Genomic DNA, 13532 nt, shown 5'->3' with positions numbered 1-13532 from the left:
CCTCCAGAACCAACAGAGAGAGTCTTCCCCTGGAGCCGACACCCTGAATTTGGACTTGTAGCCTACTGGACTGTGAGAGAATAAATTTTTCTTTGTTAAGACATCACTCATGGTAATTCTGTTATAGCAGCACTAGATAACTAAGACAGCCTCTTCTGTGGAAACCAGTCATTCTCCTTTCCTAGCCACTCCTGTCATTGACCAATGGGCTCATGTACAAAGTGGCCTTGGTGGCAGGGATGGAGGTTATGATGGGCTCAGCAACATGGGCTTCCACTCACCAAGGCTGACTTGGCTACAGCCACTGCTGAGTGCCGAATCTGCCTGCTTCAGAGAACAACACTGAGCCCCTAATATGGCACCATTCCTTGGTCGGCATCCTGGTGGCAGGTTGATTACATTGGACCACTTCCATCATGGAAAGGGCAGTTTCATCCTTACAGGGATAGACACTTACTCTGAATACAGATTTGCCTTCCCCACACACGATGCTTCTGCCAAAACTACCATCCGGAGACTCACAGAATGCCTTATTCACCATCATGATATCCCACACAACATTGCCTCAGATCAAGGGATTTGCTTCACAGCAAATGAAGTGTGGCAATAGGCCCCTGCTGGTGGAATTTACTGGTTTTTCCATGTTCCTCATCATCCTGAAGCAGCTGGCTTGAATAGAAAATGGAATTGCCTTCTAAAGACACAATTAGAGCACCAGCTAAGTGACAATACTTTGCAGGGTTGGGGAAATGTTCTCCAGGAGGCTGTATATGCTCTAAACCAGCACTGGATATATAGCACTGTTTCTCCCATAGCCAGGATTCATAGGTCCAGGAATCAAGGGGTGGAAGTGAGAGTGGCTCCATTCAATATTACCCCTAGGGATCCACTTGCAAAATTTTTGGATTCCTGTCCCAAAGACCCTATGCTCTGCATGTCTAGAGGCCTTAGTTCCAAAGGGAGGAATGCTCCCACCTGGAGATGCAATGCTGATTCCATTGAACTGGAAGTTAAGAATGCCACCCAGCCACTTTGGGCTCCTCTTGCCTCTGGATCAACAAAGAAGGGAGTTACCATATTGGCTGGTGTGATTGATTCTGATTACCAAGGGAAAATCAGATTGATATTACATAATGGAGGTAAAGAAAAATATGCCTGGAATAAGATCCCTTAGAATGTCTCTCAGTACTACTGTGCCCTGTGATTAAAGTCAATGGAAAACTACAGCAACCCAATTCCAACACAACTACTAATGGCCCAGACCATTCAGGAATGAAGGTTTGGGTCACCTTACCAGGCAAAGAACCACAACCAGCTGAGGTACTTGCTGAAGGTAAACGGAATACAGAATGGGTGGTAGAAGAAGGTAGTTCTAAATACCAGTTACGACCATATGACCAGTTGCAGAAATGAGGACTATAATTGTTATGAGTATTTCTCTCTTGTTTTATTACACACATGTTTGTATGTGCATGTATGACATTTTTGTTTTCTTCCCTCCCTTATCACATCACTTACGAAATATAAGATATAAACAGGGCCAATGCATTTTTGGTTCTACACATGTTAGTTGTATCATGTTAGGTACAAGTATGACTTTATAATTGTCTCTATTTCAAGATTATGTACCATTTAAGGAGATGTGTACAGGTGGCAAATAGACAAGGGGTGGATTGTGATAGTTAATGTTATGTGTCAACTTGACCAGGCCATAATTCTCAGTATTACATAATTATACTCCATTTTGTAATATAATGTAATCACCTCCATAATGCGATCTGATGTACACTCAGTTGTAAGGGGAGTTTCCCCAGGCATTTAGCCTGCACCAGATATATATGTGAAAGTTCTGGCAAAGCTCACTTGCTTGCTCTGGAACCTGTTTCCTGGTCATCATCGTCTGACCTCCAGTTCTTGGGACTTGAACCAGTAGCCTGTCGTCTGATCTGTTGACTTTGGGATTCATCGGCTTCTGCAGCCCTACGAGCCAACAGCCTACCATCTGACCTATCAATTCTGGGCTCATCAGACCCAAAAGCCACATGAGTCAGGAGAAGCCTCCAACAGATGCCTAACCCATGGTCTTTGGGACTTTCCAGCCTCCACAATAGAATGAGCCATTTCTTTGAGATAAGTCTGTGTGTGTGTGTGTGTGTGTGTGTGTGTGTATATATATGTAAAGCACTGGTTTTGCTTCTGTAGATAACCCAGCCTAAGACACTAAGCGAAAGAAAATTAGTGTAGCTGTACCCAAAGTAGATTTTGATGCAAGAAGCATTACATTACTAGAAAAAATAGAAAGGAAGTTCATAATGAAAGAAGATCAATTTCAAAAATTTAAAAACTCTTAATTGATATGCACTAAGTAATATAGCTACAAACACAATGCAAAAACAAGCAAACAAAGAAAATAACTGAAAAGGAAAGATAGACTAATCCATAATCACAATGGAAAATTTTAATTCACATTTATCCATAGCTGAAAGACCAAAGAGACATAAAATCAATAAGGATATAAAAGACACAGCGATGCAAACTCATCTAATAACATATATGAACATACATGGAACACTTTACATACCAAATGCAGATTTCTTTCATGAACAAATTTAACCATATGTTGGGCTTTTGGTTTGATTTATTTTTTTCCCACATATTAAACCACTACTTTAAATTCATCAAGAGTGAACTGAAATTATTCCTGTTTAAATGTATGCATGTACCTTTAAAAGCTTTCCCCTCATGGAAGCAACCCTCTTCTTTTTCAGAGGCTCCAGATGGGACCATATCCTGGCATTCAAGTCCCACAAGTGATTATCTCTGCCATAGGGTATGTAGAATAAATAAAGGTTAAAAGATCATAAAAATGAGACCATATGTCCAAACATACTGCATAAGCTTTGGCAAGGCGAATATAAGTGTTAAGACAGATCATATTCTGCTTGCCAGAGAATTATATAAAAACATGGAATAAAATAGCTCTCATCATTTGAGTTGGGCAGCTTGAAAGCTGCCCAGCTCCCGTAAGGTTTAAAAAGGAAATTTGGCCAACATACCTTCCTATTCCTACCCCTACCCCTACCCCTTCACACCTCAATGGTCAGGAAGAAAAAAGTCCTAAAACATTGAAAACAAGCAACTAATGCATGTTTACAAGCATAAAATTCTAAAATCCCTCAAAAATGCAATACCTAGAATTTTTTCCTTTGACCCTGATGATATATTTTTCTAAAAAGCACTCTTGATCACTGTGGGCATGATTCAAGGGATTCTATCACATCTAAAAATAACCATTCCCAAGTCCTTAATATTTGGCTTATCATCATCCAGGGCTATTGCTTCCCACTGTGTGGTGTGTCCCAATCTGGCAGATTAAACTCATCTAGCCAAAATAGAACTTACCCATCCAGTCCTCATAGAAGATGAATTTACAGGCTTCCCAAACCAAGGCATTAACAGCAGAGCTATAACTGAGCACATGGAGAATTCTCAAGGGTTTTCAGTAGAGAAAAAGAAGTAAGAAAACAACTAGGTCAAGAACTGAGATTTCTGGAAGGTAAAAGGTCATTTTAGGGTTCTACCTTTCAGTGACTAAAGGTCCAGAGAAGAAATTACTTTTGAAAATTAGTTGGTGTGCACTCAAATGGATTATTCAATAGGGTACAAGTATTCATAAAAAGAAAATAGTTCACTCTTAATGATAACCTACAGAGGATCAAACAAGAGGAAATTGGCATAATATCAAGAGAATTATCAAGATGACCTTGAAATTTCAACAATTCATCTTTATGAGACTCTAATCAATGTAAGAATGGCATTTCGATGACAGACAAAAGATGTTCACGGATGAGTCTTGACATCCCCATAACTCAGACTTTCATGGAAGACACAAAGATTGTGTTTGAAAGGAGAACAACTTCTTTTTTTTTACTGAAAATCTTGTCTTTTAAGAAAGTCAAATATTCTAAGCAGAAAATTGAATAAATTAAAAGTAAAACTGATCCCATACTAAAAAAAAAAAATGTATCGAGGAATCACCTACTCTAGGTAGCTTCTCCACAACTCTCATAATCTGATTTTAAAAAAGCCATATCTCCAGGAAATCTTTTTTTCTGCTAGAAAGTGGGATGACATATCATGGTAATAAATATTTTAGAAACTGGTTCTTTTGAATTTGGTGCTATGACTCTGACTAGCGTCACTTATTTATTTACAGAACCATTTGTCCAGGATGCCTTGTGAGTTCCAATAACTCCTGATTCCTCAGAATCTCAGACTGGGGATTCAGTCTAAAGAGCCCCACACCAAGCCCTGTATTATTTGCTTTTGCCTTGTGGCAGACAGTTGTAATTTATCCAAAGTCTCTCTGGAGACAATTTAATTTTTAATTAAACTATATTTATTGTGAGAGTAATACAAATTAAGATCACTTTCCCCAACCTCTAGTTCTGTTCTCCAGGGATAATTACCCACTATTAACACATTCTATGTCCAGTTCTTCCAGCAGTTACCAATATATTTTAAGTAATATATATGTGCCTGTATATCTTGATTGGAAACCCTGGTGGTATAATGGTTAAGTGCTACAACTGCTAGCCAAAAGGCCAGCAGTTCAAATCCAGCAGGCACTCCTTATAAACTCTATGGGGGCAGTTCTACTCTGTCCTATAGGGTTACTATAGGGTCCCTATGAGTTGGAATTGACTCAAGGGCAAGGGTTTTATTTTATATATCTTGATTTGGCCACTTTGGAGAGTATCTATTGACTGTCCTTTGAAAGATAAAACACGTAGAGCATTCACATGCCCTATCCTCCTCTCCCCTTCTTCCTCGAATTCCCAATTTTTGGTTGTAATTTATGTTTTATCTTAAAAAGAGTACACTTAGACTTCTATTACTTGACTTAGTAAGCTTAGACAGTACGTACTGGTTCCTCACTTTGAAAGATGAGAATTTTTAGCAACCTTAAACTTCCCTCCCATCACTCTTCCCTCCCTCCGTAGGTGTTATTTTAATACTATTTTTAAATTATCAAGATTCATAATGCTTATTTTCTGTTCTTTAGCAATAATTGTTCCATTCTTCGTAAATTGTAAATCTAAAAATTTAAAACTAGCATCAGTTACAAAATTATGATTATATGTATTTTGAACATGTATGTATACACATATATATAATAAAGTTGCAATCATTCTGTAAAAAGCTAAAATAATTGAAATAGTGTGGTAATGCTGTGAAATTTAAGAGCTAGATCAATATAAGAAAAATTCAAGAGACTTATTCAAGTATTATGTATATGTGTGCGTATATCTGTGTATATGTATATATATATATATACATACGTATACATATATACCACTAAAAACCCACTGCCATCGATATACATAGATAGAATGACATGTGAATTGTTATAATTTCAAATCTGTGAGAAAAATATTATACTTAGTTTGTGGAACAATCAGCTAACCATTAAAAAAAAAGTAAAGTACATCCGCATATCATACTTTATAGTAAAATATATTTCAGGTAGGTTAAAGATATAAATGTGAAAAATAAAAACTGAAAATTACTAACATGTAAAACATAGATAAATTTTGACTATATTATGTTGAGTAAGAAATTCAAGTAGTATAATAATGTATACAGAGTGCTATTTATGTAAAATTTTAAATAAAAAATATGTATTTTTATAAACATAAAAAATATATAATGTAACTATTTTTTTGGACAAGAAGAATACATACCAATGTCATTATAGTGATGATGTATAGGTTGGGGAAAGACAAAAATCAAGGAGTACAAAGAAGAATTCAATTTTACACATATTTCCTAAAGGAAAAGCATCTGAAGAAAATTTGGCAGAATGTTAAATTAAGATTTGACAAAGGAAACTCTTCTCAAAGATGTCATCTGCTTTTCAGTCTCTTGTTATGTCTTAAGCAGAATCCTGTTACATTTCTCTCTTATTTATATTTACATATCTCAAAAAACAAATACAGAATGTTTGATCAAATATAACCAAATATAATTAAAAAATAAATTTAAAAAAATCTTTCTTATGCTGCCTTTTGGAGCCCTGGTGGTGCAGTGGTTAAGTGTTCAGCTACTAACCAGAAGGTCAGCAGTTTGAATCTACCAGCTGCTCTTTGGAAACCCTGTGGGGCATTTCTACTCTGTCCTATAGGATTGCTATGGATTGGAATTGACTCAGTGGCAACAGGCTTGGTTTTGGTTTTCAGGTAGTGTACACACAGATGTTTATTATAATCCCTATAATTTTCTTGCTATTTCTAATAATTCCAAATAATAAAAAGAATAAGAAAATATAATAATAAAAATAGCTGGTACTGAGTATTACTATTCTAACTACTTTCATTTTGACACTGTCTACCATTGAGGTGGAAACTGCAATTATCCACAGATTTAAAAATTAGGAAACTACAGTATAGACAGATTAAATAACCTGTCCAAGTGTAAACAGCCCCTCAGTGGCTATCTGATTCCAGAATCTGCATTATAAACCATTCTGCCAAATGGCCTGTGTATGATATATGCAGGGAAAGCTTTTCTAGACATGACACAAAACTCAAAAACTGTGAAGGGAAAGACTGATATATTTTGACTATAAAAATTTAAATTTCTGTATATCAAAATACCACAAACAAATGACTAAGGGAAGAAAATTATTCTTTTCTTTAAATAAAAAAAAAAATCAGCTTTATTGAGATATAAACTACATGGTATAAAATGCTTCAATTTTAAATGAATAGTCCAAAGTGTTTTCTTAGCTGTAACCATCACATTCAAAATATATTTCCATCACTCCAAAAAGTTCCCTTGTACCATTTCCAGTTAACCCCAGCCACCATCTTCCCACTCTAACACCAAACAACTACTCCTCTGCTTTTTGTTATTATACATCAGATTAATCTTTTCTAGATTTTCACATAAATGGAGTAAAACAGTACATACTGTTGTGTATGGCTTCCTAACATAACGTTTTTGAGATTCATCCATGTTATTGTATTGGTCTTTTTTTTTTTAATATAAGGAAAACAATCAGTTTAATAATTACAACCATATGGCGTAAACATTGTAGTACTGTAGTCAATATCAGGACATCGTCTGTGAGATTTGAAATAAAGTTTCTTGACAGTTGTTATAAATGAATACTCTAGATTTCCTAAAGAAAGGATTGTCCTTAAGAAAGTCTATACAAACAAAGGGAGTTCTTCAATAACCAGGATGCCATGATGCGTGGTGGACAAGCACATACATCACTAAGGACAATTAAAAGAATTTCAGATGCTGCATTTCTGCATAGCTGAGAACTGAAAGTGCCTCACATCCATGGGATAAGAAATAGTTTTCTCTCCTCATCCATAAAAAGTGAGAGCAAAGAAGTAAACCTTTAAAAGATTAAATAGGCAGTGCCCCCTTTTGTAATGTTTGTATCAAATTCCCAAACCCTCAGAAGGTCACACGGACTGTATACATGTCACAGGAGTTCATTCCTTGTTATTGAAGAGTCGTATTTCACTATGTTATGATTAGTTTATCCATTCATGATTTGGTTGTTTCAAGTTTTCAGCTATTATAAATAAAGCTGTTAGAAACATTCCTGTGCAAGCATTTGTGTGGCTATATATGTCCATTTATTTTAGGTAAATATCTGAGGAGTAGAATGGCTGGGTCATGTGTTAGGAGTATCTTTATAAGAAATGTCCAAGCTATTTAACAGAGTTATTGCACAACTGGCCATTTCCACCAGCAATATATGAGAGTTTCAGTTATTACACATCCTCATCAACACTTGATATTGTCAGTCTTTCTAATTTGAGTCATTGTAATGGGTGCGCAGTGATATCTCATTGTGGTTTTATTTTTCATTTCTGTGATGATTAATGATGTGGAGCACATTTTCATGTCCTTAATGGCTAATGGCTATACATTTATCTCTTTTGTGAAATGCCTGTTCAATTTTTTTGCCCATTTTCTACCATATGACTTGTCTTCTTGTTACTGAATTTCAAGGGTTCATTACATATTCTGAATAAAACTCCTTAGTTAGTGTATGTATAGAAATAGAAGGATTTATAGATCCCATAATAAATAGAACCAAGATGTTCTCATAAAAGAGGAGAATGGTAAAATAAAGAGGGTTCATAAAACAGAAAAAATATATAATTTTATGAGCTGTTAGAAAATTTTTTTCTAAGGTTCTGTTGTATCTTTGTAAAGATAGGTACGACCCTATTTATAGAGAGTTTTAAGGAGAAAAGTTTCCAAGAGATGAGAGGAATTATAAGATAAAATTGGAAAATAAAACATGCAGATAAAGATCAGAACTGAGGACAAGTACAGCAATAGGATGTGCAAATAAATGAATACCTGGAAAAAAAAACTAAGACAACAGCTAAGAGCTATGTTTAAAGCAGAAGACAGGGTCACAAAGATGTTGTAATATTAATGAATAATAGAATTAATTATTCAAGTCCTGTTCTGATTCTACCTTCTAGGTAGAGGAGAATTGTCCTCAATCTGAAAAATGTAGAGTACACTTTTATTTCCTAATCCACTCTGAAAATTGCTTATGTTGAATAAGACATAGAAAACTTATTTTTATAAAAAAGGAGCAAAAGTGGCACAATTAAGTACTTGACTGCTAACTGAAATGTTGGTGATTTGAACTCAGTAGCTCAATGGGAGAAAGACTTGGTGGTCTGCTGCTGTAAAGATTACAGCCTAGAAAATCCGATCAAGCATGTTCCATCACATGGGGTCTCTATAAGTTGGAATCGACTCAACAAGACCTAACCACAACGATACATCACTGAGTGGCAAGAAAGGACTACACAGAATTCAAAAACCAAGAGCAAACAGGAACCCACAGAAATGAGCAAAGATCATCGAAGTACATTTACTGGTTGAAATGAGGGCATTTACTGAACTCCGAAAAATTTTTTTCAGTCTTCAAAGTCTTGCATATCTTGTGGGGAGGGGAAATTACCATGAGTGAGAGCCTGTGGTAGAGAAGAATCAGCCCTCCAAGAGAAGCACTGGGGAGTTAACACACAAATTATTTCTGATGGGGGATGGAAAGAGATGGAATTGAGAAGTGACACCCAAATAACTTCACAGTTGATAGAAATACTCTAATTATTAAGCTATGCTTATGTACACACATGTTTTTATATCACTTTCTCCATAACTGACACGTATTTTATAAATGTTTTTATCAATTTTTTATCTACTACCGTGGTATCCTGAATTTATCTAAGTTCTCCCCACACCTTTTTTCAAGTAAAAAAAAAAAAAAAAAAAAAACTGAAAAAGGGAAGAGCATATATTAATCAAAGGAAACTGAAACCAAGGATTAGTGTAAAATTTGTAACAGCACAACCTTAAATAAGCTCAAATCAGGCCCATTACAATTATATGTCAAGCTATTTAAGTATTTGCACATATTATCTCCAAAACACTAATGCTTTTAAAAATTCATGAATAGTTGAGGTCTAAGAAAAAAAATCCCAATTTTCCAAAAGAAGAAAAATTACCAAAGAGTTGTGATTTTTTCCATCAATTCCTGGCAAAATTTCAGGTTAAGTTACTAAACAGAAGATTTGTGAGCTCATAGAAGAGAAAAATGAGATCTCTAAGTAATACAAGGTATTTACTAAGGATAAAACATTTCAAAGTAACCTCCTATCCTTTGTCAATTGAACAGCTAGGTGTAAGGCAATGTCTTAATTTCAGTAAGGTATCTGCCAAATGGCCTTCACATACAGTTTGTAAACAAAGACAAAAGTCATAACATAAGTGAGCACAGAATTAAGCATAAACATGCATGGCTGAACAATGGTTTCAAAAGGTCTTGATTAATGGATTATAGATCTAGAATGAGATCCAATGTCAGGGCACACAGGGCTTTTTCGCCCCTGTCCTATTGAGTATTTCTAAGACTAATATGACAAAGACACAGCATTCTAGCAATTAGCAGTTGCACAAGTCAAAAATGAACAGAAGGTAAAATGATTGAATGAAAGAATTAGGACTCGAAAATATCCTGAGAATCTTGAAACCTGGTGAAACTGGATCTGGTTTAACTACTATCTGTGTAAGTAATGTAAAGCAAGCAACCAAATAATATGACTGTTAATAAAGCATGTATATGCATCAGATCCCCAGATCTGGGCTGATCATATAACATCTGAAGTATTGTATCTAACAAGCTGCACAGTTTAGCAAAAAATGAAATTTGTTGGGAGAGAGGGGACTGTTTATGTGACAACGGACAGTTCACCTAACTTGTCTAGGACCCCATTCCTACTTCTTTAAATTTCGAATGTTACTTTCAACTCTGAAATACTTTAGTTCTACCCCCTGTTTTCTGTTCTGTTCTCCACATAATACTCTTTAAAGTAGACAGGATAGCGAGGGACCTGGAAACCTCACCATATAAGGAACTGCCCCTTTATAGTCCTGAAAAGACAACCCATGGATGTGAGAAGAATGAAATAGTTAAGTTTTCTGCCTTTATCTGAAGGGATGTTCTTATATAAGAGAGATTTTTTTTTTTTTTCTACTGAAGACACTCCCTAGCAGCAGATTTTGACTTTTTGCTACTGTCACTGTTGAAAGCTTATACAGGTCACCTAGAAATATACAAGCAGGAATGATGATTTTCTTCCCAAAATATTGTAAAAAAGATCCTTAGATAGAATGACGGATAAAAGACTGAAGTTGTCAAGGATTTCATTTTACTTGGGTCCACAATCAATGCCCAAGGAAGCAGGAGTCAAGAAATCAAATGACACATTGCACTGGGCAAATCTGTGGCAAAAGACCTCTTTTAAGCATTAAAAAGCAAAGATATCACTTTGCAGACTAAGGTGTGCCCGGCCCAAGCCACGGTATTTTCAATCACCTCATATGCATGTGAAAGCTGGACAATGAATAAAGAAGACCAGAGAAGAATTAATGCAGTACAACAAGAATGAAAAAATGTGTTTTGGAAAAAGTACAGCCAGAATGTTCCTTAGAATCGAGGATGGCGAGACTTCATCTCACTTACTTAGGAGACACCGGTCCATGGAGAAGGACATCATGCTGGGTAAAGTAGAACGTCAGCAAAAAAGAGGAAGACCCTCAACGAGATGAGTTGACATAGTGGCTGCAACAATAGGATCAAACATAACGAACATTATAAGGATGGCACAGGACCAGGCAGCATTTTGTTTTATTGTACCTGGGGCCACTCTGAGTCAGAACCAACTCAATAGCACCTAACAACAACAACAGATAAAATGATAGATTGGACTAGATAATCTCAAAGGTCTTTTCAAATTCTTTGATTCTACTCTAAATCGCTGTTGTTGTTAGCTGTCATCGAGTTGACTCCAACTCATGGCTACTTTATGTTCAACAGGAAAAACACTGGCCAGTCCTGTGCCTGGTCTTCACAATTGCCAGCATGTTGGAGTCCATCATTGCAGCCATCATGCTAATCCATCTCACCAAGGGTCTCCCTCACCCTCACTAGCCTTTTACTTCACTAATCATGATCCCCTTTTCCAGTTATTGATCACTCCTGATGACATGTCCAAACCAAGCCAGTTAGACAATGTTCTATTTTAAAATTAGATAACTTAAAATAGTCTAAAATATTGGGTCAGGAGATGCAGAGGTCTCGAGTTAGGTATGAGTACCAACAGAAAGTTATTTTCACTTTGCTACTTTATCTTAAACATCAACAGACTAAAATAAACTGAATGGCTGTGGATCACAGCAAATAGAAGAGTCACAAAAACCCCGATTACATGACATATAAATCATATTGGATCACGTCAGTGGTCTGAGACTGAAATATAAAGGTGAGGACTTTTAATCTCTTTAGGATCATGGTTCCCCATCCCCATATCCTTCCTCTACCCACAGACATTTCAGTCAGGAAGCTGTTATCTGCCACCTATAATCAAAACAAACAGCTGGCACAGTCACAGAAAGGATGGACTTAGTGAAGAAAGAAAAGCAATGATTCCCTCAAATTGACAAATGTAAGCTAAAATAAAGGCATGCCAAAGCATTACTCTTCCACAGCAGCTGCCAAACAAATCAGATGGGCTTCATCTCACTTGATTAATGTGCGGTTTTCCCCTGTTGTATGCATTTCCTTTACCTTGTTTTAGCAAATTGCATTTAAATCAAAAAGGTATATCATTATTTTGGCATTCAGTCTTATGATATTGTTGAAGAGGACTTCTCAAGGAAAGCCCGTGTTGTTCCAACAGCCTGCAGTCATTTTGATGTGAGTAGCTCACGATTAAGAGGTCAGTTCTTAACCAACAGCAGCAGATGTTGTTGGCGTTATCTGGGTAGACCGTTCGCTGTCTGCAAACAAAGTTCCCATTAAGAGAAAAATTCTAAGTGTATTTTTCCTAGAGGATTACACTCATTTAAATTTCTCCCCTGGCTTGTTTCCATGATTTGGGGTTGTTACAAAGATATGCCATGCAAATGTTCTCCTCCCAGCAGATGCCATCATTAAGTTGGATAAAAATTTCAAGATTTCAGGAGAGATTGGATCATGGCACACAATCGAGTCTTGTTACTTGACTCTGTAAGCAATCAGCCTTCTTTATTATTTAACCATCAAGAGGAGCTTTTTCCTTTCGTGCAAATGAAGACGAACCTTGGAATAAAACATTGTACCTCTAATGAGACTGAAAATGTCACACTTTTATCCTTTGCAAAATGGAACTGAAAGAAACCTTCACAGAACCTCTTCAGCCTAAACAGCAGGAACCAGAAAATTAAAATATTGTGGTTTTGTAACACATGGGCCTTAATGAAAGTGTGTACTGCATGCTTGATTACTTACTATTCTCTGTCCCCTAATTATACTCTCTGACCTCTTCTGGAAATAAATGCATCCCTCTGCTCCTTCAGTTTTCCAGATGACATGAACGCCAAGATAGCTAGAAAAAATTACAAACAATTAATGTGATGTGAGAGAAAATGGAATGGTCTCATTAAGCATCACATAATTTGAAAAAACTCTTTTTTTTTTTTTTTTTCCTTCTTCTCTCTCTTTCCTAAAATGCACCAAAAGGAGAAAATAAACATAAAATAAAATTTCCAGGCCTGGGGCTTATGCCACATCTCTGAAGATTTCTTGGCAATGTTTACTTTTACCTGTTCTAGGACCAATAGACAGAAGCCAAACAGTGGAGTGGGCACAGGTAGGACACCAGTTATGACAGCAAAATAGCCTGGGGTCAGATGAAATGAAAAAGAATATTCTCAAAGTTGTTTATTTAAAATATGACAGTATGGAAAAGGTATGGGCTCGAACATAACAATGATTGTGAGGATGGCACAGGACCGGGAAGTGTTTCTTTCTGTTGTACGTAGGATCACTACGAGTCGGAACGGAATCCGCACTACCTAACAATGACGACATGGAAAAAGTAGATTTTTCAGTAAGTGGTTTTGTGACAATTGTCCCCCAGGCCCTTCTCTCTTCACCTCCA

Source organism: Loxodonta africana, chromosome 9 (genome assembly GCF_030014295.1).
Source record: "Loxodonta africana isolate mLoxAfr1 chromosome 9, mLoxAfr1.hap2, whole genome shotgun sequence".
NCBI lineage: Eukaryota > Metazoa > Chordata > Mammalia > Proboscidea > Elephantidae > Loxodonta > Loxodonta africana.
Note: the sequence above shows the minus strand (reverse complement) of the source record.